This window comes from Procambarus clarkii, chromosome 39 (genome assembly GCF_040958095.1).
Source record: "Procambarus clarkii isolate CNS0578487 chromosome 39, FALCON_Pclarkii_2.0, whole genome shotgun sequence".
NCBI lineage: Eukaryota > Metazoa > Arthropoda > Malacostraca > Decapoda > Cambaridae > Procambarus > Procambarus clarkii.
The window spans coordinates 6,177,091-6,191,215 of NC_091188.1; the positions used below are offsets into that span (position 1 = coordinate 6,177,091).

Sequence of the window (14,125 nt, forward strand, 5' to 3'; positions counted from 1 at the left end):
CACTACCCTTACACCTCCTCCACCTCCTCCAGTACACGTCCAGCACCCCCGTACACCTCCACCACCCCCGTACACCTCCACCACCCCCGTACACCTCCACCACCCCCGTACACCTCCACCACCCCCGTACACCTCCACCACCCCCGTACACCTCCAGCACCCCCGTACACTTCCACCACCCCCGTACACCTCCACCACCCCCGTACACCTCCACCACCCCCGTACACCACCACTACCCCCGTACACCACCACTACCCCCGTACACCTCCACTACCCCCGTACACCACCACTACCCTCGTACACCACCACTACCCCCGTACACCACCACTACCCCCGTACACCTCCACTACCCCCGTACACCACCACCACCCCCGTACACCACCACTACCCCCGTACACCACCAATACCCCCGTACACCACCACTACCCCCGTGCACCACCACTACCCCCGTACACCTCCACCACCCCCGTACACCACCACCACCCCCGTACACCACCACCATCCCCCCGTACACCACCACTACCCCCGTACACCACCAATACCCCCGTACACCACCACTACCCCCGTACACCACCAACATACCCCCGTACACCACCACTACCCCCGTGCACCACCACTACCCCCGTACACCTCCACCACCCCCGTACACCACCACCACCCCCGTACACCACCACCACCCCCGTACACCACCACTACCCCCGTACACCTTCACTACCCCCGTACACCACCACTACCCCCGTACACCACCACTACCCCCGTACACCACCACTACCCCCGTACACCACCACTACCCCCGTACACCTCCACTACCCCCGTAGACCACCACCACCCCCGTACACCTCCACTACCCCCGTACACCACCACCACCCCCGTACACCTCCACTACCCCCGTACACCACCACTACCCCCGTACACCACCACTACCCCCGTACACCTCCACTACCCCCGTACACCTCCACTACCCCCGTACACCACCACCACCCCCGTACACCTCCACTACCCCCGTACACCACCACTACCCCCGTACACCACCACTACCCCCGTACACCACCACTACCCCCATACACCACCAATACCCCCGTACACCACCACTACCCCCGTACACCACTACCCCCGTACACCACCACTACCCCCGTACACCACCACTACCCCCGTACACCACCACTACCCCCGTACACCACCACTACCCCCGTACACCACCACTACCCCCGTACACCACCACTACCCCCGTACACCACCACTACCCCCGTACACCACCACTACCCCCGTACACCTCCACCACCCCCGTACACCTATACCTCCACTCATCAACATCAACATTCAGTGGTGGTTGTGTGTAGGAGGAAAGTTATAATTGGTGTAGTGAGGGGAGGCGGCGGCCTGGCGTGCGTCCTGGTGCCGCTGCTGTCATGTGTGTGTGTACTGCTGCCTTATCTTATCTCTCCTACCTTCACATCCGCGTCGTGTCAGGTGTTTGGTCTGCTACCACCACCACTACCCTATGTCGTGGCTGTGTCAGGTGTCTGGTCTCCTACTACCACCACCCTGTGTCGTGGCTGTGTCAGGTGTCTGGTCTCCTACCACCACCACCCTGTGTCGTGGCTGTGTCAGGTGTCTGGTCTCCTACAACCACCACCCTGTGTCGTGGCTGTGTCAGGTGTCTGGTCTCCTACTACCACCACCCTGTGTCGTGGCTGTGTCTGGTGTCTGGTCTCCTACCACCACCACCCTGTGTCGTGGCTGTGTCAGGTGTCTGGTCTCCTACCACCACCACCCTGTGTCGTGGCTGTGTCAGGTGTCTGGTCTCCTACCACCACCACCCTGTGTCGTGGCTGTGTCAGGTGTCTGGTCTCCTACCACCACCACCCTGTGTCGTGGCTGTGTCAGGTGTCTGGTCTCCTACCACCACCACCCTGTGTCGTGGCTGTCAGGTGTCTGGTCTCCTACTACCACCACCCTGTGTCGTGGCTGTGTCAGGTGTCTGGTCTCCAACCACCACCACTACCCTATGTCGTGGCTGTGTCAGGTGTCTGGTCTCCTACCACCACCACCACCCTGTGTCGTGGCTGTGTGTGGTGTCTGCACCACTACCACCACCCTGTGTCGTGGCTGTGTGTGGTGTCTGCACCACTACCACCACCCTGTGTCGTGGCTGTGTCAGGTGTCTGGTCTCCTACCACCACCACTACCCTATGTCGTGGCTGTGTCAGGTGTCTGGTCTCCTACCACCACCACCACCACCCTGTGTCGTGGCTGTGTGTGGTGTCTGCACCACTACCACCACCTGGTCGACCACCATCATGTTCCGGTAGACGAGGCGAGATTTGAATATATGACGGTTGCCTCGGGAACTTGTAGCGGCGCCCAGTACCACAAGTTTCCAGGCTGGACACGTTGATAACCTGGATTTATAAGTAATATAAATACATTAACCCCATATTTTGGCGTTGTTTATATATGAAAATTTACGATGAGGCTATCACTTATAATCCGAGATATTTTAGAGTAGATTCGATTGATACACTTGCGGCTTGAGGGAGCCTAGTACATTATGTTTGTATTTTAAAAAGTTGTGTGTACGTTAACACTTTTTATTTCATTACGAAAAGAGTTTCTGCTCTTATTAAGAGCAGAAAGAGTCTTCGGTCAGTTTTACAGAGATTTTAATTTCAGCGATATATCGAATTTTTGACGCTGTGGCGGCAAAATATGGCGTATTAAATATGCGGAGAGATAAGTTGGTGGGTGTGCGGAGTACGCCAGCACTGTCTGGTGGGCCGTTAGGCTCCCAGGGCGGGGGTAAACACAACCTTATCTCCCACCACCCACGGTGTGTCCCCCACCCACGGTGTCTCCCCCATCACCCACAGTGTCTCTCCTATCACCCACGGTGTATCCCCCACCCACGGTGTCTCCTATCACCCACGGTGTGTCCCACACCACCCACAGTGTGTCCCACACCACCCACGGTGTGTCTCCCACCACCCCAGGACGGTGTCCTGTAGCACGGGCTATGGTGAGCCCGTAGTGGACTTACCTGGCACAGGAGCGGTGCTTCGCGTTCTCACGATTTGATATTACCTTTATACCTTTTGGTATAAAGGCTTTTGGATACCTGTTGTTCGTTCCGGGAATCAATGTGCCTCGGCGACCCGGTCTCAGACCAGCCCTCCTGGTTGGTAGGTTGATACGGAGGAAAAGCCGTTACCCATGCAGCAGGTCCCCCCCCCCCCCCCCGCCCTCTTCACGGCGCCAAAAGTCTCCAATGGAAAGGAGACTTTCCAGATGTTAAGTAATTATAGACAAGCAAGCGCCATGGGCTTAATTATAATCGCTATTTGCTAAGGCTTTCGTACGAAATGGAAACCCAAATTATCACGACTTGAAGGCAGTCATATAATCACGCCGCTATGGTCATTCATACGAAGGTGAAGGAAAGATCCAATCCCAATATATGTAAGTGTATTGAAAACCAAATTTCGGGATGTAACCTACATCTGAACATTGTATACAGTACAATTTGTGAACATTGTATACACCGCCTTGAGGAAGGACGTAAGGTCACATGCGAATTATGTTTCTTTTAATACACTTACACATATATTGAGAATTTCCTTCCCCCTTCATTCAAGCACTATGACATTGTATTAACTTTTTCCATAAGTCACATAATTATTTTAATAATGTTATATCCTTATAGGGAGCCGAGCGGACAGCACACTGGACTTGTGATCTTGTGGTCCTGGGTTCGATCCCAGGCACCGGCGAGAAACAATGGGCAGAGTTTCTTTCACCCTATGCCCCCTGTTACCTAGCAGTAAAATAGGTACCTGGGTGTTAGTCAGCTGTCACGGGCTGCTTCCTGGGGGTGAAGGCCTGGTCGAGGACCGGGCCGCGGGGACACTAAAAGCCCCGAAATCATCTCAAGATTAACGTAACGAAACCTTAAGCTAATCTTACCATGGACAGATAATAGCACTAATTATGTAGTGGTTTGAAATGCATTATCTCCAGGGGATATCCTCCCCGAGGACGGTGTAACTCAGGTTTGGTATTTGTGTAAAGGTCATGGGAGCCTGGTGACGTGGGTGGTGTTCTGTCCGGTGCTCAGGCTACGGGTTGACGCTCACCTCTGTGGATTGACTTTTGCCTTATAATACTTTGAATGTGTTATTATTAATTGATGTTTGTAGTGAGGAAGGACCAGAAGGTGAGGGCCGAGACGGGACACCGGCGTCACTGATGCTAGGAGCCACAGTCAAGGTAAGATTGGTTGGTCAAGGTTTTTTGACGTCTTGGGAAGTCGAGGTTGTGGATATGTCTCGGGTGTTGTAGAGAGTGAGTCTTCTGGTTGTGTGTTGACTGGTTGGTGGAGTGTTCAGTCACTCGTTGTGTTGAGGGGTTGGTGGAGTGTTCAGTCACTCGTTGTGTTGACTGGTTGGCGGAGTGTTCAGTCACTCGTTGTGTTGAGGGGTTGGTGGAGTGTTCAGTCACTCGTTGTGTTGACTGGTTGGCGGAGTGTTCAGTCACTCGTTGTGTTGAGGGGTTGGTGGAGTGTTCAGTCACTCGTTGTGTTGACTGGTTGGCGGAGCGTTCAGTCACTCGTTGTGTTTAGGGGTTGGTGGAGTGTTCAGTCACTCGTTGTGTTGACTGGTTGGTGGAGCGTTCAGTCACTGGTTGTGTTGAGGGGTTGGTGGAGTGTTCAGTCACTCGTTGTGTTGACTGGTTGGTGGAGCGTTCAGTCACTGGTTGTGTTGAGGGGTTGGTGGAGTGTTCAGTCACTCGTTGTGTTGACTGGTTGGTGGAGCGTTCAGTCACTCGTTGTGTTGAGGGGTTGGTGGAGTGTTCAGTCACTCGTTGTGTTGAGGGGTTGGTGGAGTGTTCAGTCACTCGTTGTGTTGACTCGTTGGTGGAGTGTTCAGTCACTCGTTGTGTTGACTCGTTGGTGGAGTGTTCAGTCACTCGTTGTGTTGACTCGTTGGTGGAGTGTTCAGTCACTCGTTGTGTTGACTCGTTGGTGGAGTGTTCAGTCACTCGTTGTGTTGACTGGTTGGTGGAGTGTTCAGTCACTCGTTGTGTTGACTGGTTGGTGGAGTGTTCAGTCACTCGTTGTGTTGACTCGTTGGTGGAGTGTTCAGTCACTCGTTGTGTTGACTCGTTGGTGGAGTGTTCAGTCACTCGTTGTGTTGACTCGTTGGTGGAGTGTTCAGTCACTCGTTGTGTTGACAAGTTCCAAGAGGCTCTTCTATGTACGTGAGATAAAAAATCCTCACGCTATAGAGCAGGAAGATGTAGAAGAGTCTTATGTCAGTGGGCAGAGATCTGTGAAGCTGATTTTTGTTTAAATCACTCGTGGAAATATTTAAAACAAAGCTGAGTACCCTATTTTGAAGTTGTATTTTTGAACTGGTTAGTTGTCTTAGTTCAGTCCTGGGAGGTGTAAGGGTATTCTAACCTGATGGTCATCTTGTAAAGTTTAATGTTGTGTTGGTATTTGATTGAATGTGTGTAAGGTTACCAGGTAGCTTACCGTTATGGCTGTGTTCTTGCTAGCACACTTGGTGTAGTTCAGCAGTTTAGCTAAGATTGCTGTTGTCTCTCCTGTGAGTCTTGCACCACCTTCGTTTGCTATCATGTCTTGTTAGGGGGGTTAGTGGTGATTCTCCATTCTCCGTCCTATTTGGCTGTTAGTGCTAGCGCTATGTTCGCTCTTGTGGAAAGAAGGAGAGGTCCGCTCTACTGTTGGACCACTGTTTGGTCACTCCTGTTGGAGCAAGCTCTCAAGAGTCAAGCCTGGCCCCCCCCTCCCCCGGGTTGGGCTTGACTCGTGTAGAGCTCTCAGTACCCCATCCACTGATGCGTTAGCCAAGACTTTTGCTCATAAAGAGGGAATTGATTACCATCTTGGACTGCCTTTGAGCAGCCTGAGGGCAGCAATATTTCGGAAACATCAACAAAATCCCGTAGACTTGAGTCAAAATGAATTCACACCAGTTGCTCTATCTATCATCATTCTATTATGCAGAAAGAACCGCACGTCTATGGATCATCCAATAAGGTTAGTAGACTTCTAGATGTTACCACTGCCAGGCTTAGGCTCGGCTACAAGTACCTCTGGGAGTTTGTAACATCTGCTGATGTAGACTTGACTAAATGTAAACTCTGTCAGCAGAACTACTCGCATACCTTGCGTCATTATATAATGGAATGTGAACAAATCGCGGAATTCAGAGATAACACCATCAATGGAGTTAAGGAAATGTGTAAGTACTTCGTTCATAATGTTTACTTTACTTCATTTTACTTCAGTTTACGCATTTAAATATGGTAAGAACGGTTGAGGTATGTGAGACTTAATTTTTAACTTTAACACAGGTATCAACACAGGCTGCCTGTCGGGGGACAGGCAGCCTGTGTTGATACCTGTGGTGTGGTGACCGGAAAGAGTCCTCCATCGTTTCCTCTCCTTTCTTCATGTTTTAGTCTTGACTTTCCTGTCTTGTTCGTATTTGCTTCATCCCCTCTTTCTCTTGTTGACTGTTTTCCCCTCCCTTTTCCTGCGCTTCCCTCCATGTTCCCTTTCCAGGTCTTTCCCATCGCCCTGGTCGTTACCTCCCCCCCCCCGACCCTCCCCCTTGACCCAACCATGCAGAACACACTTGGGGACTACGGGCTCACCATAGCCCGTGCTACTTGGAACTTTTTGTTCTAGGTAGCAAATCTTTAACAACAACAACAACAACAACCTGTGCGGGCGCCAGCGGTGGCACCCTACCAACAAGTGCCACCATGGGTGCCCGGAGACGGCGGCTTGTCAACACACAAGTGCCCCACAGAGGGTGGGGGGGGGGGGAATGTCCCCCAGACACGCACCTCTCTGCAAAAAGGGCAACAGTGTTTTTTTTTTTTCTGGTGGTGTGCACGCGATGCCAAATTGTCTATAGTGAAGAGTTAAGTGCACGATTGTGTATTCGTGTTTTGTATGGTGACGTCGGCGGGGGAGAATGGGGCGTATAACTTTGATAGTGATGGTGGTTGGTGGGATGGTTGTTATTGGGATGGTGTCACTATAGCCCCGTCCTCTCAACTAGTACGTCTCATTTTGTACGTTTTGGTCGCCATCGTGCAAATTACTAAGTAATGAGAAAAGTCGTGGCTCACACATTTCCACGTTTTCTATGCATCGGAAGGTAAGCTTAGGAGACCAAAATATAAAGTGTGAAAATGATCTTTGGAGAGTTAATTGTTCAACTTCTCTCGACAGTGAAGAAAAACATAAGAAATATTGAGAAGATTCGTGTTAGAATCATTAATCTTGCTATATCGGTCATCTTCAACAACATATGTTTACAAGAAAGACTGCTACTAATATATATATATATATATATATATATATATATATATATATATATATATATATATATATATATATATATATGCAATTGACGATCACAAAACACTGATCATTTTATGCGGAAAATCCACAGAGAAATATGAAATGAGGTGAACGTTTCGGCTTTGTTAAAGCCTTTGTCAACACCAGACTGACTAAGGAGAAGGGAGAAGGGGGAGGATATATAGGCCGACACCTGACCACCCCATCCCAAGGGTTGGTCAGGTGTAATTAACCAAAAAAGGTATAGCTTAGCTTAGAATGGTCAAAGAGGATTAAGCGGTCAGAGAATAAGGATGAAAGATTAAAGAAAAGCCTCATGAACACACAATATATGAATATACAATTATAATGAGACATTGTAAGCCTCTCTATCAGAGTTGTTTCTTAAACTGTTGTGCAATATTATAACTTAAAAATGGATCAAGTTTGTACATTCCAGTACTAACATTAAGAAGATTTGGACACTGACTGATTAGAGCAGACTCAATCAAATTCCGTTCCACGAAATCCCCACAATTGGTAATGCTTTTTGCCCCATTCCAGTTAATATTGTGATCGCATAAACTCGTATGTAGATACAATGCATTAGACGTTTGGGCAGTTCTAATACTATAAGCATGTTGTGACAACCGCAATTGTAAGGACTTTCCTGTTTGTCCAAGGTACACAGAATCACAATCATTGCAGGGAATCGAATACACACAACCTGCTGTATCAGGGGAGTTTTTTTATTAAATTGGATTTGATCGTACTATTAGTGAACACCAAATTTATATTAAGTTTCTTAAAAATCAGAGACAATTTTTCAAGTCCACTCGCATAAGGTACCACCAATGAGTTAATAATTTTTGGTTTCGCCTTAGGGACGTGATTATAAAACGTACGCTTGGCTTGTACAAACGAGAAATCCAAAAACCTCTTAGGATATTGTAAACTCTTCCCAATTTCATATATTTTAGCAATCTCTTCATCAAAAAACTCAGGGCTGCAAACCCTCAAAGCTCGTAGAAACATTCCTGAAAATACTGCCTGTTTAACTTTACTATGATGATTCGAATAAAAATGAACATACGACCCCACGTTGGTAGGTTTCCTATACACATTAAATTTGAACTTTCTAGTGACTCTATGAATCATAATGTCCAAAAACGGAAGAGTACCATTCTCCTCAGTCTCACAAGTGAATTTTATTGAAGGTACCAAAGAATTGAGTTCATTTGTGTTCAGTTGTGCTTTGAGTTCTGTCTTAGCCTATATATCTTCAACTATATATCTTCAGGATATATAGTTGAAAATTTATAAATTTATACTATTATAAATTATAAATTTATAATAGGAATTTATACTTAGCCTATATATCTTCAGGATATGGCCTATATATCTTCCCCCCTTCTCCCTTCTCCTTAGTCAGTCTGGTGTTGACAAAGGCTTTAACAAAGCCGAAACGTTCACCTCATTTCATATTTCTCTGTGGATTTTCCGCATATATATATATATATATATATATATATATATATATATATATATATATATATATATATATATATATATATATATATATATATATATTATAATATATATATATATATATATATATATATATATATATATATATATATATATATATATATATATATTATAATATATATATATATATATATATATATATATATATATATATATATATATATATATATATATATATATATATATAAATAATATAAATTCTGCTGTTGTGTGCCTGTGGTGTTAGACTTGGAGTTACGTCTGTTCCCAAGTCTTTCTCTTGGAAAGTTTTCTTAACATCTTTCCTATGTTACACATTATCTTTTCTATATTACACATTATCTACATTATCTTTTCTTTGTTACAGTTTATTTAGGTAAGTAAAAATTAGTTTTTTGTTTTGTTTACATCAAGTGAATCAAGTGATGGTTTTTGCTCCGCCACGATTGTCATTGTATCATCTAAGCTCTGGTAATGGCTGCCTTAGTTTTGTGTAGTTATTAAACGTTGGTGGCTGCTATGTGCTGGGTCGGGACGTTGTTGGCGTTGGCTAGACCATAGCTACGTGAACGCCTTCAGTGACACGCACACGCACGCACACACACACACACACACACACACACACACACACACACACACACACACACACACACACACACACACGCACACGCACACGCACGTGAGGTGTGAGGGACAGGCGGCGCTCAAGGTGATTATGGGTCGGATATTGGACAGTGAATAGAGGAATGTCTTGCGTGGTACCCACTCCCTCACTCCCTCCCTGTTTACTGCTCACCTCCTACCATCCTTTAGCTCCTGCTGGTCTCCTCTCTCACTCCTGCTGGTCTCCTCTCTCACTCCTGCTGGTCTCCTCTCTCACTCCTGCTGGTCTCCTCTCTCACTCCTGCTGGTCTCCCTCTCTCACTCCTGCTGGTCTCCTCCCTCTCTCCTGCTGGTCTCCTCCCTCTCTCCTGCTGGTCTCCTCCCTCTCTCCTGCTGGTCTCCTCTCTCACTCCTGCTGGTCTCCTCTCTCACTCCTGCTGGTCTCCTCCCTCTCTCCTGCTGGTCTCCTCTCTCACTCCTGCTGGTCTCCTCCCTCTCCTGCTGGTCTCCTCTCTCACTCCTGCTGGTCTCCTCTCTCACTCCTGCTGGTCTCCTCCCTCTCTCCTGCTGGTCTCCTCCCTCTCTCCTGCTGGTCTCCTCCCTCTCTCCTGCTGGTCTCCTCCCTCTCTCCTGCTCCTCCCACACAGACTGCTCTACTACCCACTGCTACCACTAACCTCTGCTCTACACACCACTAACCTCTGCTCTTCTCCACTACCCACCATCACTTTACTCCGTCTGCTTAGCACCATCTTGTCTTTCCAAGGGTTCTAGACATCCGTTTTACTCCCTGTCTCCTTCCCAAGCACTTGGGCTGGATGGTAGAGCGACGGTCTCGTTTCATGCAGGTCGGCGTTCAATCCCCCGACCGTCCACCAAGTGGTTGGACACCATTCCTTTCCCTCCGTCCCATCCCAAATCCTTATCCTGACCCCTTCCAAGTGCTATATAGTCGTAATGGTTTGGCGCTTTCTCTTGATAATTCCTTTTCTCTTTCTTGTCTCCCTCCCTCTTCCTTGTTTTCCTCCTCCTCCTCCTCCTCCATCCTTGCTTCTCCTCCCAAGTGGTCACTCCTTCTCAAGCACTTGGCTAAGTCTAATTTTATAGTTTGCTTCTTATATTTCCATTTTACCATTTCAGATTTTCCTTTCTCCTCCTGAGTAATATTGAGAGCTTTCTCTCTCTCCTTGAGTCAGCTGTCACCTGATTCACATTTGTCATATTCTCTCTCTCTCTCTCTCTCTCTCTCTCTCTCTCTCTCTCTCTCTCTCTCTCTCTCTCTCTCTCTCTCTCTCTCTCTCTCTCTCTCTCTCTCTCTCTTTCTTTTCCCTCACACCTCTTCCACCCTGTTAAATCCTCTCCACTATCTCATACATCTTTCTTCCCCTCCTCTCACACCCTCACACCACCCCTCACCCTCACACCACACCTCACCCCTCTCCTCCCCCCTCCCCATCACCCCTCCCCATCACCCCCCCTCCCCCCCCAGCACCTGCCCCGGGCTCACACTAAGAGTATTCTGCTGCAACAAAAGGTTTATGTGGTACAGGCGTCTCTCTCTCTCTCTCTCTCTCTCTCTCTCTCTCTCTCTCTCTCTCTCTGGGTTTACAATATATGTTGAGACTGTTACTCTCTCTTGTGTGTACTTTCTCTTCCTCTTCTCTCTTTCCCCCCTTCTCTTACCTTCACTCTTTCTCTCCTCTTTCTTTCTTTCTCCTTTTTCCACCTTATCTCTCCTCTCTTTCCTGTTACTCTCAATTGTTTCTTTCTTTTTCTCTCTGCTTTGGCCTCCACATTATTTCTAAATTACATTCCTTCACCCCCTCTCCCTCCGTCCCATCCCAAATCCTTATCCTGACCCTTTCCAAGTGCTGTGTAGTCTTAATGGCTTGGCGCTTTCTCCTGTTGCGTGCATGGGAGGAGAAGAACTCCCAGAACCCCATCTTGCTCCCCCCACCCCCCCACCTTGCCTCCCTTTTCTCAGATGCCCTTTCCTCTCCCCTCTCTACAAGTTACTGTCATTTTTCCTTCCTGTTTGAGGTATTCGTCCCATCTTCTTCTCTTTTCATCTCATCCAAGTTAATCCCAGCCCGCTATCCCTTCAATTTAGTCTTTAGCTCCTGGACTCCCCCCCGCCTTTATAGCCACCGGTTATCATATTATATAGCTACTGATCTCCTATTGTGATATCTTATCTATTTTTGCAGTTATGAGGTTTGCTTCTTCAATCAGCTCGTTTATATTTTAAGGAATTCAGTTTGTGTCGTTACTCTTACGGCTCTTAAGGGGTGTGGGATTATGGGAAGAGTTTGTGAAGGAGACCCGGATAGGAGCAGAGCAGAGTAGGAGCAAGCAGGAGCAAGCAGGAGCAAGCAGGAGCAGAGGGATGCTACTGAATTAATCTCTAATAAAGTGTCCCTTCTGGGGTCACCAGATCCCAGTGAGAGATCTTTCTCTTTCTAATGACACATTAGAAAAGAGAGAGAGAGAGAGAGAGAGAGCGAGCGAGCAATGAAGAAACGTTGAGGTATAAAAAGGTAATTAATTACTACTCTTACGCTAAAAGAAAGCTTTGTATCATCTCTGACATGTCTGTTTCTCAAGCTTCCATCTTTACCCCTCTTGATTTACTGAAATTCATTGCGAACATTTCCTGTTTTTTTGTCCACTCTGCTTTTGCTGTATAAATCTCATCATGTTTCTCCTTACTCTTTCCTCTTTTTCATTTTAGCGACGTCATGTCTCGTTATTTCAGTCTTACTTCATGATGTATTCCTTCCTCCCAATTCTGGCATGAGCCTCGTTGCAAACTTCTGAATCTTTATATTTTTAGATGGAGGTTTACCGTTGGGGGCGGTATACTCCAAGGCTGGTCTCACGTACGTGGTGTACAGAGATCTAAATGCCTTCTTATTTAGGTTCCTGCATGAGGTTCTGACTCTTGCTGTGTATTCACCTAGTTGTGCTTGCGGGGGTTGAGCTCTGCTCTTTTGGCCCGCCTCTCAACTGTTACTAACTATTTCTGCCCCCATCACACCCCCAGGAAGCAGCTGTCTAACTCCCAGGTACCTATTTACTGCTAGGTAACAGGTGCATCAGGGTGAAGGAAACTCTGGCAATTTATTTTTGTGCCGCTTGCGGGGATCGAACCCTGGTCCCTAGGGCCACGAGTCTAGGGCGCTGTCCACTCAGCCCGCCAGACCCCCGTGTGAGTGAGTGTGGTGTGTGTGTAATTACCTAAGTGTAGTTACAGGATGAAAGCTACGCTCGTGGTGTCCCGTCTTCCCAGTACTCTTTGTCATATAACGCTTTGAAACTACTGACGGTCTTGGCCTCCACCACCTTCTCACCAAACTTGTTCCTACCGTGTGTGTGTGTGTGCGTGCGTGCGTGCGTGCGTGCGTGCGTGCGTGTGTGCGTCCGTGCGTGCGTGTGTGTGTGTGTGTGTGTGTGTGTGTGTGTGTGTGTGCGTGCGTGCGTGCGTGTGTGTGTGTGTGTGTGTGTGTGTGTGTGTGTGTGTGTGTGTGTTGAATAGAGACAATCTCCGTGGGTGAGAGGGAGGCCCCTGGGATGTGTTCCACACCTGCCATTGTGTTTAAAGCTGTGCTAAAGTTGCTTTTTGTTTTTGACTTCACAAGACATGTTTTATGTTTTAATTTTGTGTGCTTGTGTGTGTACTCACCTAGTTGTGTTTGCTGGAGTTGAACTCTGGCTCTTTGGTCCCGCCTCTCAACTGTCAATCAACTGGTGTACAGATTCCTGAGCCTACTGGGCTCTATCATATCTACATTTGAAACTCTGTATGTGTGCGTGCAAGTGCTCCATAGCAGTTTAATGCAATAACTGTTTTCATCATTAACATTAAACATTGTGTATGGAGTGTATGTGTATGTGAATGTATACACTGATAACTTCATCGAATCTATTTTATTAATTTTTTCTCCAGCAACGAAGTTCTTTCAAACAACGCTGTGACTGATTTGTGTCTCCTGCTGTCATTATGTCCCGTCTTTGTACTGTTCTTCATGTTTGAAACTGTTTATCTTGGTTAATTACCTTTAGAATCTTGTATGTCGTTAACATGTCCAGCTCCCTTAGACTTCATAGCTCAATCCACTTAGCTCAGGAATGAGATTTGTTGCATATTTTGGGATTTTGTTTGCATTGATTGTTTTTCGTACAGTTTGCATGCTAGGAACGCATACACAAGACCGGGTCTCACACTGGATGTATACAGTGTTTGTGTATATGAACAAATCCTTAAGGGCCGTGGCGAGGGTTCGAACCTGCGTCTGAGAGGATCCCAGACGCAGTGTTTGTGTCTTCGTGTTTGTATGTGTGTGCTTAGGATAGTTAACAATGCAGCCATCAACGAATTATGGTAATTTCAGTAAGAGCCGGTTTTTGACGACATATATAAGGTAAATATTCGGTCTGGTGATTAGACAAAATAGCTCCTTGCCAGTGAGGCTCACGATTGCAGACTTAGGCGTTCTGTCTTTCAATAAGGTTTCAATATGATGGTGTGAGACTGTGTCTGTTCTCAAAGATAAGCGAGAAAGAATATAAAAAATGACTTAAAATAGAAGAGAGAGAGTCTACGCCCACACACGGGGCTCA

At 47.2% G+C, this 14,125-nt stretch overlaps 1 protein-coding gene across 3 annotated transcripts in view; it reads left to right on the plus strand.

The window, feature by feature from the left end:
• Window positions 1-14,125, plus strand: part of LOC123760312 (EF-hand calcium-binding domain-containing protein 14) — a 166,768-nt gene that overhangs the window by 37,042 nt on the left and 115,601 nt on the right. The window lies entirely within an intron of this gene.